Raw genomic sequence first — 7,686 nt, 5'->3', positions numbered from 1 at the left:
CAAATCCTACCATTACACCGCAAAACATTATCTGCCCCAATCTTGAACTCAATCGTCTTCCCTTGTACTAATAGATTCCTCCTCAATCTTAGCCGGATCTACAGCGATTCCTTCCTTGGTTATCACATGTCCCAAGAAATTCACTTTCTCTAGCCAAAATTCACACTTCGACAGATTGGCATACAATCGCTTCTCGCGTAAAATCTCAAGAACTTGTCGCAAATGTTCTCCATGCTCTTCTTCGGTCCTTGAATAAATCAATATATCATCAATGAATACCACCACGAATTTATCAAGGAACGAATTAAAGATCCTGTTCATGTAGTCCATGAAAATTGCCGGTGCATTGGTAACTCCGAACGGCATAACCAGGTATTCATAATGTCCGTAGCGGGTTCTGAAAGCTGTTTTCTGAATGTCTCCTTCCCTTACTCGGATCTGATGGTAACCCGACTTCAAGTCAATCTTCGAAAATATCGCGGCCCCTCTCAATTGATCCATCAAATCATCGATTCGTGGCAAAGGATAACGATTCTTGATAGTTGCCTTGTTGAGCTGTCTATAATCCACACATAGGCGCGAGCTTCCGTCCTTCTTCTTAACTAGCAAAACTGGAGCACCCCATGGTGATACACTTGGTCTGATGAATTTCTTCTCCAACAAGTCTTCAATTTGGCCTTTGAGCTCATTTAATTCCAATGGCGACATTCGATAAGGTGCCATTGAAATGGGTCCCGTTCCTGGGTGCAAATCAATGAAGAATTCCACTTCTCTTACCGGTGGCAATCCTGGAATTTCCGTTGGAAATACATCCCGATACTCGTTGACAAGTATCACATCTTCTATTTCCACATTTATCTTTGCCTCTACATTTGCTAGAGACAAAAACTCATGAGTCCCTTCACTTAGCGACACTCGGAGTTTGTTAGCAGCTAAATACTTAACAACTCCTGGTTCGGGGAAAAGAACCAATTTCCGAGCACAATCCAAGATCACATAGTGATAAGACATCCAATCCATACCGAGGATGACCTCGAGTGATTGTAGCGGTAAACAAATTAGATTAACCAAGAAATCCCTATTCTGAATAGTCATTCGACAATGTAAACATGCTGAATTTACGGTTAAGGTCTTAGCAGGCGTGGAAACAACCAAATCAAAAGGTAAAGCAGACACAGATAACTTCAAGCGATTCACACAGTCCATAGCAATGAAGGAATGGGTTGCCCCCGAATCAAAGAGTGCAGTTAGAGTGTTACCTGCAATCTCACAATCACGCTGAATCAGATTACCAGATGGATTTCCCTCTTCAGCATTCACACAATAAATGCGTCCTCTAGCAGTAGGACGGGTAGCCCTAGCTACATTCACCACTGGTTCCACCTTTGGAGCCGTGCACTCCCTTGCCATGTGCCCCGACTTCTGACAATTGTGACAGATGGGGATGTTAGTGGTACAAGCACTAGCATAGTGTCCTTCTTTCCCACATCGGAAACATCGAAGCACTTGCCCCATTTGCCTTCCGAAATTCTGGTTCCCTGGGCGACTCGGTCCACCGTTGTTATTCTGGGGGCGATTATAAGGTTTAGCCACTTGTTTTCCCCTATTCTGATAAGTCGCCCGACTAGGGCCTCCCGAATTAAAATTCCCAACTCGGCTAGCCCTCTTGTTCTTCATATCTTCCACTTCTCTACATTTCTCTACCAGCGCTTGGAAACGTTGAATTCCCAAAGGTAAGACGGAATCTTGAATCTCATACTTCAATCCGTCTTGGAAACGATGACACATGAACGGTTCATCAATTTCTTCACGGAAGAACCTGAAATGCCTCGATAGTGATTCAAATTTAGCAGCATACTCGCCCACAGTCAGGCTCCCCTGGTGAAGTTTCAGAAAGTCGTCACCCAACTTAGTCCTGGTACTCATCGGAAAGTATTTGTCTAAAAACTTTCTTTTGAACGATTCCCAGTTCACCTCCTCGTGGGCTGCTCCCATCAACAACCTTGCACTCCTCCACCAGTATTCAGCATCCCCTAGCAACATATACGTGGCATAGCTGACCTTCACTCCAGCCTGGCAGTTAATCATATCAAAGATTTTCTCCACTTCTTGGATCCATTGATCCGCCTTCTCTGAACCCTCATCCCCCTTGAACTTAGGAGGATTGTAACGACGGAAGTCTTCCAACCCTCTTGATTCTGCAGCACGGATCTCTCTTCCCCTCTTTTCAAGATCCCGTTGAGTCTTGGCAGCGGTCTGTGCAGCGACAGAAGCAGCCATGTTGTTCATAGCCTCCGCCATTTGGTCATTCCTAGCGTTGGCTCTCGGAGCGTCATTCCTTCTGGGCGGCATGGTTTCCTATAAGAACCATCATCAAGTAGAGTTTTAACACTACTTCAAAAAATTCTAAACTAACGTCCGTCTAACAACACACAATTAAATTGGACTTGACAACTCAAGTCACCTAAACCGACACATGATCAGATAATAACTCCTAACTTATAGGTCGACCTACAATCTATAACCAAGGTTCCACAGCTCCCAAAGAAAACTAAACCTATGCTCTGATACCACAATGTAACACCCCGTTTTTCAAAGCGAGGGTATATTTTTTTTTAAAAGTAATTAAAAACGAACAAGGAAATAAATCAGGAAATGCTTTTGGATAAATAATTGAGTCATTATAATTTACAAGCAGCGGAAAAGTTTCTCCAATTACAAATCCAAAACATTTCTACATAAACATCAAATGGTACATGGAACCCATTCAAAGATGATATAAAACTGATAATATTTGTATAAGTACAGTTTTCCAAAACTAAAATACTCCAAACCAAAAAGAAGGACCCCTAGTCCCTATACATCATCCTAATCTGATCATCCTACCAAAAACTATACACCCTGAGTAATCTCCACGCGCCCCGTGAGATCCTCCTAACACAACCGCAGTCAAGCATTCCCATCTCCATCCCTGTCCGTAGGGTACGAACCAGTAGGGCCGTCCTGACTCTCATCTGAGGGCAAAGCCCAGATTTCCACAATAGTGTAAAGGGTCACCAACCAGAAAATAACAGTTAACACATAGCAATTAAGTTTTTGAATGCTCAAAACAACTTTTTAACTAAGCATGCATCTTAACAGGATTTTCCATGTGCGAAAAGTTCATACAGTACATTGCCAATGAAAATGAAGGTAAAATGCAGTTCTCGATCTCCTAATTAACACATGATAAAACAAAACATGGATAGATTCATGAGCAATTAATCATACAACTAAAAATGAGGATTTTCACTGAGCCAATCGATTGGGCAATCGATTGGGGTGAAGATTTTTAATGAAAACAGAATCCTGGGCTGAATTCAATCGATTGGTAAATCGATTGATTGGTTCCTGAGCCCCTGGTTTCGAGCCAATCGATTTCCTAATCGATTTGGTGAGGGATTCTTAATGAAAACAGAATCCTGGGCTGAATTCAATCGATTGGTAAATCGATTGATTGGTTCCTGAGCCCCTGACTTAAGGCCTAATCGATTGGGCAATCGATTTCGAAAGGGATTTTAAAAAGGCTGATTTACAAAATCGATTGGCTAATCGATTTTGTGAATTGGCCAAGTCCCTGTTTACCCATCCAATCGATTGGGAAATCGATTTCCCTGATCAGTTTTCCAAAAATTCATGAATTAACCTAAGTCATTCCTAATCAAGTTCACCACTTAACACTTAGCAATTTCTACGCGATTACTACGACACACAAAGGTTCGATAACCATCATACTCACACACAATACACAACACATAGCACTTAACACCTTCATCTCAGTTATCACGATAAATCAAAATTCGAATCACTCAATCATAAACTCAAATCAAACATGACTCGCGTGCCAGGCACCCTAATGCAATGCGTATATGCCAAAATGCATGGACTCGGAATTCCAAACCAAAACCCTCCTCGAAGGGCCGTAAATCATAATTGTACCGCCTATCGCAGGCCAAAGTACCAATTACCGAGGTGCCACCTATCACGGGTCAGCACGATTTACTAAAATGCGTAAATCATAAACGTACCACCTATCACGGGTCAGTACAGTTTACCGAGGTGTCACCTATCACGGGTCAACACGATTTACTAAAAGAAAAAGCGGGAATCGTAAATGTACCACCTATCACGGGTCAGTACAGTTACCATGGTGTCACCTATCACGGGTCAACACGATTTACTAAAATATAAATCGCAAACGTACAACCTATCACGGGTCCGTACAGTTTACCAAGGTGCCACCTATCACGGGTCAGCACAATTCACCAAAAATGTAAATCGTAAATGTACCACCTATCACGGGTCAGTACAGTTACCATGGTGTCACCTATCACGGGTCAACACGAATTACTAAATAGTAAATCGTAAACGTACAACCTATCACGGGTCAGTACAGTTTACCAAGGTGTCACCTATCACGGGTCGACACAATTTACCAAATGAAATGCATGAGCATACACAGACTCCATTCACAACAATCGTTAAGCAAATGCAGATATTAAAAGATTCCCCATTTTTAATACCCATTTAACTTAAACGACTTTCAAACAACATTAATTAAATAAGTCATTAAGAGATTCCCCGTTCTTAATACCGATTTAACTTAATGATTTTCAAAACAAAACGTTAAGCAAACAGTCATATTAAGAGATTCCCCATTCTTAATATACTTTTGACTTAAACGATTTTCTCGCAAAACATTCAGTAAACGAGTCATTAAGAGATTCCCCATTCTTAATACTCATTTACCGAAACGATTTTCAAAAACGATAGTTAAGTAACCGAGACATTAAGAGATTCCCCATTCTCAACGCCCAGTTAACTTAAACATTTTCCTCAAATACACATTAAGTAAACCGAGGTATTAAAAGATTCCCCATTTTTAATACTCGTTTAACTCTAATGGTTTTCAAATTCCACAGAAACAAATTCAAACATACTTTCACATTCAAACCATAATTCACAACAACCACACCAATTAACAAACATCAAGTACGAACACACCAAATACAACGAACACAAATCACGCAACATAACACCCAGATACATCAAATTTCATTTACCACGAAACATTCATCACTATAAACAAAACCTAACTCTAAGGTTTTTACCCATAACGCACTAGTTTCGTTTTTCCCCAAATCGATACATTTAACCCTAACAAATTCCTTCCCACACAACTACAGATAAGTCCCTAATGCAAGCTAGAAGTTTGGAAGGAGCCCTTACCTCAACGTTAGCTTTATCGTGCGTTTCCGGTACCGCGAGAAATTCCGGTAAAATCTCCGCTCGCAACGCCGCTTCCAAATTAGTTCACTAGCACCGTAGCGTGGTGGTGAGCAACTTTCCCTTCTATCTCTTCGAGGAATGAGGTTTGGATCTAGGAGAAACGGAGGGGTTTGTGTTTGGATCTCAAAAACCGTTTTTCTTCGTTTTCGACTCAAAGAGGAAGAGTGGAGTTACGAAAACCTTGATCTAACTCTCACCCCACCTTGGGTCACTAGCTTTGAAGAAAGAAAGCGACGAAAATGAAAACGGGAGAAAGGAGGAAATTTTGGTTTCTTGCGAGGTTCAGAGGAGGGAGATGGAAAATTGAGATTTTCCTTCCTTTCTATTTCTTTCCTTTGTTTTTCCTTTCTTCCTTTTTCCTTCCTTCCATTATATACTATTTTCTTTTCCTTTTCCTTCCTTCTAGTTTTCCTTTCTTTTTCCCTCCAAACAAACATATATAAATATAATAAATATAACTTAACAAATATCTCAAAATCTAGATATTTATTAAATTACCGTTTCACCCGAAATGCCTTAAATTAACCGTAAAGTATTTACCGCAGTTAAATTCAATTTATTTATCGACGAGAAACTCTAATTGGCATCGAAATATCTTTTTGATTATAAAACTCCAAAATATTATTAACTTTGGCTTAAAAGCCTCCGAGCCAAAATCCAAAATATACCAAAAATACATAAAAGGGTACTTTAAAATTATGGGTCTTACAAGCCTTAAATCGATCCATCTTACCATCAAGACCAACCTTTACCGTATAGAGCCAATGATAACCTGCTAAAGGCCTCCCATGAGGTAAAAGGGCCATTTCCCAAGTACCATTGCTTTGTAGAGCACACATCTCATCAAGCATTGCTTGCCTCCACTCAAGATGACATAATGCTTCACTTGGAGATTTAGGAATATAAACAAAAGACAAAGAACTACCTAGAGGTTAGGGAGCAGACTTGACAGGTTCAATAGGAATAAGAGTGGGCGAAATAAGGATAACTACCTGAGGAGGTTCGACATTAATGCCCTGATTGGACTCAATAGTTATATGGGTCGATTCAAAATATGGTACATACTTGAAAAAGGTAACATCAGCTGATGTAACATATCGGCATAGTGTAGGAGAATAACAATGATATCTCTTTGGGAACCGACGATATCCGAGAAAGACACACTTGAGTGATCGAGCTAACAGTTTGTCCAAACTATGAGATAAATTATTAACAAAACACGTGGACTCAAAGACACGAGGAGGTAGTGGGTGAAGAGGGGTATGGAGAAAGAAGATCGTGGGAGGGATATTGCCATCAAGGACAAAAGATGACATAGGATTGATAAGGTAACATTTCGTAACACTGCATCCCCTCAAAAACGGAATGGAACATTACCATGAAGAAGTAAGGTTTGGGTGGTTTCAATGAGATGATGATTTTTACATTCGGCTACCCCATTTGGTTGACATGACGTTTGGTTAAGAATACCATTGGAAACAATAAAATTTTGAAATTGGTATGATAAATATTCTGCAACATTATTACTTCTTAAAGTACGAATAGAAACACCAAATTGAGTTTCATTTTCTTGATAAATTTGCTTAAAAATGGAAATCAGTTTAGATCTATTTTTCATTAAAAATAACCACGTACAACGAGAGTAATCATCGATAAAAGTAATAAAATACTTAGACTCTAAAATAGACACAGTACGAGAAGGACTCCAAACATTATAATGAACTAAAGCCAATAGGGATGAAACCCTTTTATTGACTCGATCAGGAAAAGGATTGCGAGTGTGTTTCCCTAACTGATACGACTCACAATGTAAAGTGGACAACTTAGATAAACTAGGAACCACTTTTTAAAGTTTGGTAAGGCTTGGGTGTCCTAGCTGAGCATCGATAGTATGCGGGGAATTTGTGGCAGAGCAATTCATGGATGATAGAGAAAGGTAATAGAGGTCTTGAGACTCACATCTGACGCCAATCAACCGTCCCAAACTCCGGTCCTGCAGGGTAACATTTATATTAGTGAAAGTAATGATACAATCAAGGGACATAGTCAATCGACTAACTGAAAAAGTAAATTAAAAGGAGATCCAAGTACATAGAGAACAGATGCAACTGAAATGGAAGGGAGAATTTGGATTGTGCCAACCCCTTGAGACCGAGTTTGAGAGCCATTGGCAGAAGTTATAGTAGGTAAAAAAATGAGATGTAGAGAGAGAAGAAAAGAGACCTTTATTACCAGTTACATGATCAGATGCACCAGAACCTAGAACTAAAGTGCAGAAAGAAGATGAGTGATAGAGTTAAACATATGAGTTATCAGAGTTCAGATGGTGTGGTCTAAATGGTGGCAAAAGGGTCAAGT

Source organism: Cicer arietinum, chromosome 3 (assembly GCF_000331145.2).
Source record: "Cicer arietinum cultivar CDC Frontier isolate Library 1 chromosome 3, Cicar.CDCFrontier_v2.0, whole genome shotgun sequence".
NCBI classification, from domain to species: Eukaryota; Viridiplantae; Streptophyta; class Magnoliopsida; order Fabales; family Fabaceae; genus Cicer; species Cicer arietinum.
Note: the sequence above shows the minus strand (reverse complement) of the source record.